Here is a 13606-nt window from a genome sequence, read left to right as displayed (position 1 = left end):
AGAAATAACTTCGTTCCATTCGGATGTCCCTTGACACCTCGCAAATTTTTATCTTTACAAGATATAGGATTCCCGCGGCACCGAACATAATATAATATTTGTACCTTTATATAGTGTATATAGTATAATATTATATCACATTAGAGTCAATCAGTCAACTTTGATTACTTCTTGATTGAGGATCAAGAAGTAATCAAAGGCTCTAGACTCGACCCTCTAACGGACATACGTAATTAAAGCTGGTCGTGTTATCCTTTTTGGTTCGATATATTAATTGGTTATAATAGTAGCTATAATTAATTATTGCTATAAAATAAGTTGAGTGATGTCCTGTTTTGGTTTTGGTTAAGGGCTACCAACTTAACACTATTGCCAGTCATAATTTCATTCCATTTATAGAAAAACCAGACCAAAAACTTTAAAACATCAGAACAGCTGATATGCACTAGAGTATTAGTACTTTTGTTGTAATGGTTCTAGTGTTAGGTAGTTAGGCCCCTAAATTTTTTAAATTACCCCTTAAACAGGTTTGTTTGTTAGGCAGACATTTATTTTTTTATTTATTATATCGCACTAAAATAAAAGGCGAAAGTTACTTCATATTATTATGTTGATATGAACAGAATTCTCTACATTTTTCCGAAAAATTGCAGTGTTCCTAAGGACTACAAGGAACCAGTCCCCCGATGCACGATCGTCGGAAAGTTCTCACGTGAAAAGATCTCATATTTCATAAAATTTAGTAACAATTTCTTTATTAACCGACTCCAAAAAAGATATCATGACTATACAATCATATCTTTTTTTGGAGTTCAGACTTTTTAGACTTTAATACAAAAGTCAATTACGGAAGCTTTCAAAAGCTTTGTCCACACTGTGCCTTTTTCTGTTCGTCAAGGGCATGCGTTATAGCGCAGTCAACAGTGACCGTGAGGCATGCCCGCGACGCATGCCCTCTGACCGTATCCAAAACTTTCGCTTTGTTGTTAAAAATGACAGTTGGCGTTGCGTTCGTTGACGCATTCAAATTATTGAATGCGCCAAAACCAAAGTTGAATGAAAGAAGATGACGAAAATTCAAGACGAAAGCGCATAGTGTGGAGATAGCTAAAGGACATCAGGCAATTTCCATACAATGTTAGTATAAAAAAAAAGATGCACAGCCAGACCTAGGATTACTTATATAAAATAGCTAGGCCATATTAAGAACTTAAAAAATATATGGACTTAACCCTGTAACTGCATTTTTTTATATTAGGTAAGTATTTATTATTATTATGAGTTACCCACGTATGAAAACTTAAATAACTACCAAAAACGTATAGTAACAGTGTTAAATTCATAAAATTAGTTTAAGGTGTAAATAACCTAGCTATTGGAAATATGTATTCTTAGTTCTCGCTGCGCATTTATTTATTTTTAGACCAGAATACCTGATGTCCTTTGAATAAATCATTTATCTCATTTTCACAAATTATTTGATGTTATCATTATGTTGACACACTTTGTGCACACACACATGCGGATTTTCTAGAGAGGGCCATAACTCAGACGGAATTTGCAAGAATTTTTCCGCCATATTGAAACTCAAACTTGAAATCCCGAAAGTAAATACTCAGTACAAAAACTTGGATCGTTCTGTGGACATAGCTCATGTGGAGCCGCGTTTAATAAGGGTAATAAATAATAATGGCTCTCATGCCGGTTTCGGTGACGGTAGCCAGTTTCAACCAGGCCAGCTACGCAGGATTTTATAATGCCCAAGTATGTGCGTAGAACACCAGAGTACTTTCGTAATCCAGTGGGATAGATATTTAGATATCAGATAATCCGACAAGACCGGCGAGAGATCAGACATAATCCGACACGACCGGCGAGAGATCAGATATAATCCGACACGACCGGCGAGAGATCAGACATAATCCGACACGACCGGCGAGAGATCAGACGCAAGACTGACTTTTTACAAGATTTTTGCGCGCAGTCCGATGGATGTCCTAACCAAACTTATTTTTAATCTCATTTTATTTAGGGATTTTATCACACACAGTGGCTATGTGAATCCCATCTTGCTAGAAATTAACTTAAAACTAACTTTTTTTAATAAAGGAACATTAAAGATACCCACATTCATTAGAGGCACTTTAATCAAATTAAATAACTGATTTCTTTTATGAGTTATCGGACACATTCCATCAAAACGTGTTGCACATCTTCTGATTCTAACCAAACTTGAAAATACAATTTTTTAACGCGGGAATCCACGAACCTACGAGCTACGCTCTAAACCACTGGGACCATTGAGGCGTTGAAAGAATTTCTGTTAATAGTTTCTGGGAATCTTGGCTATAAATGACAGGACATGGAAAAATCAAAATTAGCTTTGACGCATGGTCGTGCTGTGAATGGAAAATAACGACTCTCGAAATACATAGTATTATTAACGGTACTTTACTTCAGTGTAATCTTCACGTAAAAACTAAATTAACTATAGCACTATATTAGTAACATAGCTTTATACATGGAAATGCTTAGTGTGAATTTTGCGAACATTCAATTATTTATCGCATTCAAATATTAGACCGTAATAACAATATACAGTAAAGTATCATTACAATACATTAATGTGTGTGTTACAATAATTATAAAGAAAAATTTAATAGTTAATGATATGAAGAATTGAAAAGCTGTAAAAATTTTTGCTCCAAGTATTAAAAATCGATTTCAATAATTGCGTGCATGTGAAAACGACTTACGAGACTATTATATATATTGTACATAATGCATGATGTCACGTCGAATCCCTACATTTTATAATATTGGAACTATAATAATGTAAAATTCGTTAATCATGCAAGGACTGTACACTTTTCCGGGATGAGAAGTATCTTATATCCTTTCCTGGGACTCATTAAAGTATCTCCATTGCAAATTTCAGCAAAATCGATTAAGCGATTTGGCTTGAAGAGGTAAGAAATATACATACAAACGGACACACTTCTTAATTTATAATATTAGTATAAATATACTCTCCATGGCTTCTTCTGTTCCAAACAAGAGATTATTTCCCCGCCTAAAGGAAAAAAGTGTGAGAACTTTAATTAAACAAGTTTGCGAGCATTGACAGGACTTTTGTAAACGGGTAATCGAAATCGAGGGATTTACCTGAAATTCACATTGACATCTACCCGAAATTCACGGGATTTTGACAGTGCCTGAACCGTGAGGCTGATACTGACGTTTTCAGAAACTCCGAAAATCTCGAGACTTCAATAGAATTTTTATGACGGAGTGCTGGGAAGTTGTGAAATTCGAACAGTTTAGAACTCCTGATCCGCATAGGTAATCGAATTTTATTTTGCTCTGATAAATATTGCGAGAACTGAACTTATATGAAAAAAGTTCTGAGAACCAGCAGCGCTGAGAACTCCAGACAAGACAAGTTCAAAAAGAGAAATACTCCAGTTTTGATTATTTCCACTTATTGCAATTTAATTTTAACTTGCTTCTAACTTGTTTATGCTGATAAAGTGTTTTGTAACAAGTGTTTTGAAAAAAATGTGATATAGTACAGTACCTAATAATATAATATAATAAAAGTAAATAAATATAATAATAGATGAAATAAACAAAAACATATCGAAAGATATTCATATTCCTGTCGAATAATTTCAATTATTTTTATTAGATTTTTCTTATTTTTTTTTAATTTAGACTGATCTTCATAAATACTAATATTAAGAACTTTGGAGTACTATATCTGTAATAATAAATCAACGAGCTTAAAAATTCTCATGAATAGTGTAGTTTACCCAAATAAACATAATATTGTTATAGGGAAAGAAAGAGACGATAACCGTACCCCTGAACCCTCTCGTGTTGTGATCAATAAAAACATTGACCTTATCTGTATTTGATCGAAAAAAATGAGTAAACATTTGTATCCGTGGTTCCAGATAACGAACCCCATTTCGTGCACGCTTCATACATCATACAAATCAATACAACGAGTGATTGCGATCTTTTGTTGCTTTTTTTTTATGCGCGTGTACATTAGATGAGTGTTTGGATGCATGGTTGGATGGCTTTAAAGTACTCTGGGGAAATATTTGGAATTTTACACTCGTGTGCGACGGTACCAGCGCTTGACTTGCAGCAAGACTTTTTACTGCCTACTCGCCGGAAAAAAGTTTTTCAATGTAGGACATCAAAAGCTAAGCGTCCAAAGGTCCGCATCGCACAAATCGAACACATACCAGGTCATTTAGCCGAAATTTTAGGTTTTCGCTTCGTTATAGAATCGCTGATCAAAATGTATGGAATTGACATAAGACGAGTCGGACGTCAACGTCATATTAAAGAACGCTTATGTCAATTCCATACATTTTTATCGGTGATTCTATAACGAAGCGAAAACGAAAAGATTTTGGCTCACCCCCCAGAGGGCCTAGACAAGCGGCAAGCGAAATGTATGGGATTTGACATAAGTCATCGCTTCGGTAGCGACTACTAATGTCAAATCCCATACGTTTTGTTAGCGTTTACGATAATCGCTTGCCACTTGTCTACTAGGACAGAGTTTGTCTTGACATTGGTTTAAAAAATGAGAATACCGATAATGTCGTAGTATACCAATACTGCAATGAAACTAGTTAATTCTAAGATTTATTACTAGAATTAATCTTCCTTCAACTATTTGTGCACAATTCTGCACGTTTTTTTGCAGTATACGTTTTAGCGAATAAATAGTGGTGCATAATATAATGTATATAGAACCATTCACACTTCGATTATACTGCACGATTTGTTGCAGTACAATAGACGTATAGTGCACAAGACGTATACTGCAAAAAACTTACAGGAAACGTGCAGGACAATGCCATGTGAACCTACTCTTAGACTATTCGTATACTAAGCGCAGAAATTGCTAAATCTTTACAAGCAGTTGTGTACTTAAACATTAACCTCACTTCCTTCAAAGAAAAGTTAGAACCTAGAACATAGTATAAGGAATTAATGAATTAGTTTGGAACTTTTAATTAGATATGAACCGTAGCGCGTGTTAGCTGAGGTAATTAGGAAAATAATAAGCTGATTTATTCTTGTACTGGCTTGTAAAGTTAGTTCTAGAGTTTGTAAGATTAATACAGTTAGGTAAGATACGAACATTTTGCTGCATCGTGGAAAAGAAGAATTTCTCACAAGTCCATTTCTTCTGACTCTCTGTTCTCTCTTTTTTTGGGAGGTTGTGAGTCCTTAAATTGTGTCCTTTTAGTGTGTCCTTAAGTTTCTGTATTCCAATACTGTATACTAACTGTGTTCCAAGTTTGATTAGGACAAAGCAGGCTGACTGTCTAATAAGCAAGTTGATCCATGCATCCAATTTATGTAATAATAGGTCCTTTGCCACGTCATCCCTCACTCATTAATAATGATCCCAGCAGGTAACGACAGTAAAATTAAAGACTGTTCTTGTGTTCTATACATTCACTTGAGCACTATAAAATTGCTCCGTTAAAACTATAAACCGCGGTTAGGCAAACGCAATGTAGGGCGCCCTGCAGGCTGCAGATCGATGGACTGACGATTTGAAGATGGTGGCGGGCAGCAGATGAGGGCTGCAAAAGATCGGGATGGTTGGCGCTCGTTGGGGAAGACTTACGTTCTGAAGACGCTTCAGAAGTACACGGCGAATTGGCTGATTATATAAACCTGACCGCCTTGAAATCAGATACCGTCATCGAAAACCAGCGTTTGGCGGGCTTCGTGTTCAAGGTGGAACGAGCGGCGATGATGATAGATTTGCCAAATTTCTCACAAATTTCAAAATAAAGATCCTCCAAAGTTCGCAATCTGTTTATGCCTAAAGAGGTTTATTTTGAAGAGTGTCGCCTTAAGTTCTTTTACCCCGTATCCAAGGGAAACCAAACCTTAATAAGATTGTCCGTCTTCTTACCGTATTTTTCTCAAAATATAATATGAGGTTGAAATATGAGAGTCGACAACATCGGGTCACATAGCAACGATACCGACGTTGAATAAAAGAAAATTTTTACACAATCCAAGGATGAAACCTTACACCGATACACGGGATGTATGCCCGAATTAGGCTTAGGCCGTTCAGTTGAAATTGTTGCGGACTTCTAGATGCTATAAAATTACAAGACAAGATTTATAACACTGGAAAGTTTTTTATGAAATTATGGGGCAAACAAGCAAACTAGTTTAGGAAAGCAACTACCGTGGCTCATAAACACTCACAACACCAGGAGAGTTGCAGGTGTGTTGCCGCAACACTCCTGATGTTGTGCTTATAATCTTGCAGATGGAATCCGTTCTCTTCTTGAAGGGTTGCCAGTCGTATTAGTTCAGAAATACTGCTGGCTAAATACTTTGTTTTAGTTTTACTGCCCTTATAAAAGGCTTACCATCATACTTTGTGCATTGTGCAATGGAATGAACATAGATAATGCTATCCGCTTTATCAACGGGTTAAATATTACTGAGAAGAGCTATCAATTACCTCTACCTCTAAAGTTACCACATTCGATAGTATAAAAATACTTTAATTAGAAAAAAAAGTCAAATTCCTCCTTAACGAGCTCAGTATGTTATGGACCTGATCTTTGACATATTGCCATAGCACCTGGTCTGAAGCAAGTTTAAAATAAATTAAGAAATCGGACTCTTATTAATTTCTAGTATTTAAATTAATTGGGTGGTGATTTTTGTGCAGTTATGAGTTTATTTTTAGGGCTTTTAGGGTTCCTTCTTAGAAGAAACAAATGTCTCACAAAAATCTGAAAATAAACAATGACGTACGGACTACGGACAGACACCGTCGTCCGTTATTGCTTACCTTCTGATTTTTACCTCGCATTTAAGGCCCAGTAGTCCCTAAAATTAACTGGTCGATGTCTGTCAGTACGAATATCGACGTTAAGGACATTCAAATAACATTCATATCAGCGCGCCTTGTACAGTGGCGGTTACGCGCTCGCCGCGTGCTTTGATAATAGGAAATAGTAGAAAAACCTTTTGTTTTTAGTATTACACAAATCAAATATATTAAATCATTTACGTTAGGTTACGACACCATATACTTACTACATTTTTTGTTTTTTTCTAGGAAGTGTGTAATTTAGCCATAAAATGATTTAATTATTAAAAACAGCGTTATAACAGTCATCTTTGAGATTTTTTCCTATCGAGCAGAATTTTTCAAATGATATACCTTTGCGTATAGGAAATTTTCTCAATTTTAAAACGGTACTTATTTTATACTTAAGTTATGATATTTCCTTTACTAAAAACGTAGTTTAAAAAACCCATTTTACGTAGTTGCAAATACCACAGCGCCTTAAAAATATTATTATGATTTGTAACTTCGGATTGGTACAACTAATATATATTCTGTGCTTCGGATTAAAAAAAATATTACGTACATAGTAAAGATGGTAATTAAATATACTGGGAGGGTTTATTTACTAATACGACGCTTAATTTGTTCAAACAAGGATAACGAAAAATACAAACAAAACTTTTAAATCACAACACAAACTGAAAATAATGTCATGAGAGTTGACATATCTAATTAGGGTTAAACAACGAACAGTTAGAAAGTTTATCTTGTAAACATAACACTACCTAACACTGCGACCGTAACTATTCGCCTCAGGGGAAGATGGGGACACTTATTCCCAACAATAGTGTCCACCAACTCAAACAATACACACCAACAAACAAACTTGTGTGCGTCGCGCGAATCGCATGCGCGCAGCATCTGTGCTCCCCGTTCTACTCCCGAAGTAGAAGGACGGAATGTACAACGGGAATTCGAACTCTAGGATTCCAACAATAGGATTTAAAATCCATTGTCGTGTTTCTCAGCTTAATACGAAACGGCATGGCAATAAGCTTCCAGGATTCAGATTTTTTAGATGACTCCGGATCGCGTCGCCGTTAGACGTGCACAGAACACAGATTATATTACGCGAACGCAGAAACTGTTCGAAATCGTGACTATTAGTTGGCGCGAGTGTTTTGTTCTGTGGTTGGTGAATTGTTTTTGAAAATAGGAATTTCGAAATTCGAAAGTAAGTTTTGAAAGTTTCATGCAGTATTTTTTTGAAGTTTTTTTTTTTTATTTACTACTTATGTAATAAAAATATTATGACGTAGTACAACTTTTATGTTGTGTTTAACTGTTATTTTAATAAGTATCATTAGGTAAGTAAAATTCGAAAACTATTCATTGTTTAAAAGTTAACTTAAGAATGATAATATAATATTATTATTAATCACATATTACTATAAGAAAATAAGAAAAAAGTTCTCAAAGTTTAGTTAGTATTTAGTATAGTGTTTCCTGGTAAGTACACTGTACAGTGTACACCAATTTTTTCAATTTAAGGGCCGTACATAAAATAGAGTACTCGTACTAGGTACTATAGTATTATTTAAATATGAAGTGAAAATTACTTTATTATATAATAATATAATATCTATGGACGCTTCACACCACGTCAGTCTGGCCCCGTGCTAAGTACCTAAAGGACTTGTGTTACGGGTACCAGACAACGGAAATATATTTAATACTTTTATACTATACATATATTTAAGATTTTTATTATATCATACACATATTTAATACACATCCAGACCAGGGGGAACATTGAAAACTTTTTGTTCCGTCGGCGGGATTCGAACCCGCGACCCCCGGCTTGAGCTACCAACGCGCTCACCACTGAGCCACAGAGGTCGTCAAAAAACTTTGGCGGCGCTGTACAATTTTTAGGGGTAAAAATTTGAAGCCCGCAGCAGGACATGACGTGATGATGAAATATTCGTGGGACGGATGGATATAATATGAAATAATAATAATATTATTATTATTATATGGAATGAAATGAAATTGATTTCCAAATCGGTTAATAAAATTAACACTGTCTTCATGAACCCCATCACCGGTTCGGAAAATAGCCCGCAGAGAAAAACCGGCACGGGCACCATTAACAAAAAAAAATAGTCATAGTTAAAACATGAGTAGTAATAATTTTATGCAACATAAGTTCAGAATTTCACTTTTACCAGGGTTTCCAGAGCAACCCATCGTTATTTCAACCCATCAATCCAATTAGCCGGCTGCCGCATATCAATTGAAAATCACAATAGATTTCTGTCTGCGATATCCACGATGGAGGTGTTAAACTATGATCCAAACTACAAGACAGTTTTGACATTTCATAAAAATAATTAAGTGTGAAGTTTTGTGACTCATTTCGTATTTGGACCATAGCACTTAAAAGCTCGAGACTATTATTGGACAAAAAAGAGGAGAAAAGCTCATCAAAAGCTTAGCTCATAACGTTAAACTTTATTAGTTTTCACAAGAAAACGTTCACTATAAAATATATGAGTTTACAGCGCGTAAAATATTTACTTGCTGCACAGCATAAAACATGTCGGACGCATATTGCATGAAAAATCAACCAACAGATTTTAAAATTGGAAAATGTTTTAAAAACCCGTCACAAATTTTAGGGTCTAAACCAGTGGTCCCCAACCTTTTTTCCCACGGGCTACAAACATGTTTTGATCTTGGTGTCGCGGGCCGCAACAAAAATTTTTTTTGGGTTAAAAACTAATGTTCTTCAAAATTAACGATTTAAAAGTGAAAAAAAAATCACGACTTTAACGACGACAAGCGACTTTAAAATTTTAATGGTGGGCGTGAATTTCCATGTGGGCCACAGAATATAAAGTCCCAGTGGGCCCCTTGGGTAGGGAAAGGAATAGGGGAGGGTAGGGAAGGAAATAGAAGAGGGTAGGGAAGGGGATTGGGGCTCCGGCAGACTCACTCACTCGGCGAAACACAGCGCAAGCGCTGTTTTATGCCGGTTTTCTGTGAGCCCGTGGTATTTCTCCGGCCGAGCCGGCCCATTCGTGCCGAAGCATGGCTCGCCCACGTCCAATTTTTAACATGTTAACATGTTGATGTAAAAGGTTCAGATTTTACAGCACAATAATACTCGTAAAATAAGCGTCGACACTTGATACTTTTAAATCATAAGCGAAGACTCTTATTACTTTTTAATAACTCCATCACTTGTTTCGGTGACTCAGAAGTTATTTTATAATGCCCAAGTGTGTGCGCAATACATAAAAGTACTTTTCTATTTCTTTACTCTCATAACCCAGTGGGACGGACAACCGACAAGACTGGTGAGAGATCTGGGGGTGAGCCAAAATCTTTTCGTTTTCGCTTCGTTATAGTTTAGAACGAGTCGAACGTCAACGTCATATTAACGAACCAACTAATGTCAATTCCATATATTTTCATCAGCGACTCTATAACGAAGCGAAAACAAAAAGATTTTGGCTCACCCCCCCAGGTGCAGAATCGACTTTTTACATGCCCATCCGACGCGTTATACCTACTTATACTCTAAATACTGATAGAGATTTAGAGTTATCTGAATCACTATTCAACTATACTGATAGAGATTTAGAGTTATCTGAATCAATATTCAACTATACTGATAGAGATTTAGAGTTATCTGAATCACTATTCAACTACACTGATAGAGATTTAGAGTTATCTGAATCACTATTCAACTATACTGATAGAGATTTAGAGTTATCTGAATCACTATTCAACTACCTTCAAGAAAATAGCGTATTCCCTCTTAAAAGGCCGGCAACGCATCTGCAGCTCTTCTGATGTTGCGAGTGTCCATGGGCGACGGTAGTTGCTTTTCATCAGGCCACCCGCTTGCTCGTTTGGCCCCTTATTTTATAAAAAAAAAAACTAGATGACAACAACGTTTTAATAGTGCTAGAGAGATTCATGTCGGCATTATTTTTTTGTTTTCATGATATTTTAAACAGCTATCAACGTTAATAGGTATTGTGGTGTAAAATTTCTATTAGTATTTTGAGTTATCGGAATTAGTATTCAATATTAGTTCGTGAGCGACGCTGCGTGTAACATTATTAAGGTAAATTCATACAAACTGACATAATAGGTAGTCGGAATCGATTCAGTCCTAATTATACGAGTGAGGGGCTTCATTTGTGTTTTCGACAAACAATTCGTCATAACCAATTTTGGTGGCACAAATCGGAATTGCGTCAGGTAAATTAGTTCTCATTGCTGGGTTAGATAAGGTGACGCCGCGTGAAAGTAAAAACCATGTTGGATATGTTTTAGCCCGGCCACTCATAGCAAACAAGCAATGGAAGCAATGGAAGAGCAAAAAATGGAAAGGGCGTAAGCGACAAAATGGTTTTTGTCGAGTAATTTAAAAACCATTAATACATTTCATATAAACTATGGGCAAATTAAAGTGTATGTTTGAAACAATCTATGTACAAATTTTGGTAGTTTAAATTACTCTCCACTGTCGGCAAAATAGGAATCCCTTTTTTACAGAAGTCTTTTTGATTGACTATTTTGTGTTATAAAAGTTGACCAATCGTGTTATGCTATGGGTGATTCAAAGAAAAAGACATGATGAATACTGACAATGAACTTTAATTTCTTAGCTTTAGTCATTGCTGAGAAAAATCGATATCGCTACAGCCAAATTAACAAGGCGTCGCCACATCAAACCTTTATTTTGTCGTGTTTCGTTTACCTTTTTAAGGCTGAAACTAAATTTTGTTCATATGAATAATAAGACGAAAAAAATACTAAAATTAGATGGAACGTTTAAGCAGAACAAGCCAGTGCAGTTGCTGATGAGGAATCTTATTATCAACCAAATGCAAGACTTAAAGCCAGCTCCGGGGAGACTTGCGGATACAGCTTAGCCTTATCCAGACTGAGAATTTACTGAGTACTTACTGCCGAGTTGGACGATTTAAAAATGTTCTTTATAAGGTTTTATTGTAAGTTAAACCACTGTTGTTGGCGTGTTAAAAATGGGTTTAGTTAATGTTGCCATTGCTTTGTTGGTTGATTTTTTTCATTCTACTCATGTTTTAAGCATATTATTGTATTAAACTTAAGTTAAATACAATATAATATATAGGGTGTAACAAAACTAAGTGATAACACTTTAGGATGTGTATTGAGTTCGCTGTGATAGTAGTAGCGCTGATAGACTGAATAAATATTTTTTTGTGATTTATATGGGCTAACGTCCGAGCGCGATTAATTTTCCCATACAAAATTTAAAAAGTTGCTAATTTTAGCGCTACAGCTAATTAAGCTCTCAAGGGTGGATCTATTTTTTCGGTCCCATTTGGCTATTTTTGTAGAATCATTTTTTTTAAGATATTACGACAAAATTTTGTATTTAGGCTTGTGTATGTATACTTACTCTGATCCCTGCATTGCCTTAGTCTGCTATTTATATTTACGATATAAATAGATGGATGGTAATGATGCAACAGACGGAAATGAAAATCGATAAGATGAAAATTTAAAAAAGACCTTTTTCATATTCATTTTGGTGATCAAAATGCTTTGGATGCTGCCATATGAGATCCCTGTGTCCTCAGCTAAATGTCTGACAGTTACTTTTCGATCTGCTGGTACGATTTCTTCAACTTTTTTATGTTTTCCTCAGTGAGGGACGAGGTTGGGCGTCCCTCGCTATGTTCATCTTCTGTGGATGTTCTACCCAGCTTAAACTCTTTGCACCACCGTACCACCGTAGAATATGGAGGAGCAGAGTCCCCTAGTGTCTCCACCAAATCAGCGTGTATCTCTTTGGTAGACATTTTTTTCAAACAGAGGTGCTTGTGACGATGACGCATCTCCCTTCGTGTTTCTCCATTTTCGGGTTGTCGCTCCGATTGTTGGTAGTTCAAATGAATGTAGCTCCTACAAATGACGTCCAATTTGTACAATTTTTTTTTGCTGGGAAGTCGTGAGGGACTAAGAGGTGAAAAACATTTTTTTTTGATTTTTATCTTCTTTAGAAATACCCGCTTATCATTACTTTTTGATCGACCCTAGTACAATCAACATTCCATGTACTTTATCCAACTATTAACTTACTAGAGTTTTTAAGGAAAACACTATTTTAAGAAATAGTTTCACAAATTGCAGTTCTATGCAATTTAGTGCCGACTAGCTTATTAAACTTTAGTAAACTCTTGAAAATAATAGTTTATTATGTATAAAAAACGTGTGTTACAACTAATTATAAAGTAAAACATTTTTAAAGCGTTTTATTTTGTAAACAGTAAGATAATATTACGTTGAAAATTAATTATTCTTTTCAATTAATTATTTCCTTTTTCAATTTATATTCGTTGGAATTAATTAAGCATTGTAAGTGGCGAAATTAAGAGAATTGCGAGTGCTCGAAGCAAGTTTCCATATTAAAGAGTTTGGGTGGATTTTTCCGGTTTTTTCGGAAGTAGGGCGAAAATTCACTGAACGAATAATTTACTTGCCGGTAATAAATTATAAAATTAATCCTTCGCTCGTCGTTAAAGTATGACTCGAAATTTCGATCACAAATTGATTCGAAGTGTTAAAAGTTTATTGGAAATAATATAAGGAAGCCCGTGATAGAATGTGGCGCTCGTAAATTTTGAACACTTACTATGTAATTTTGTAACTTGATACATTACTTTCAATAATATTTTG

Source organism: Aricia agestis, chromosome 15 (genome assembly GCF_905147365.1).
Source record: "Aricia agestis chromosome 15, ilAriAges1.1, whole genome shotgun sequence".
Classification (NCBI taxonomy): domain Eukaryota; kingdom Metazoa; phylum Arthropoda; class Insecta; order Lepidoptera; family Lycaenidae; genus Aricia; species Aricia agestis.
This window is presented reverse-complemented; position numbering follows the sequence as displayed.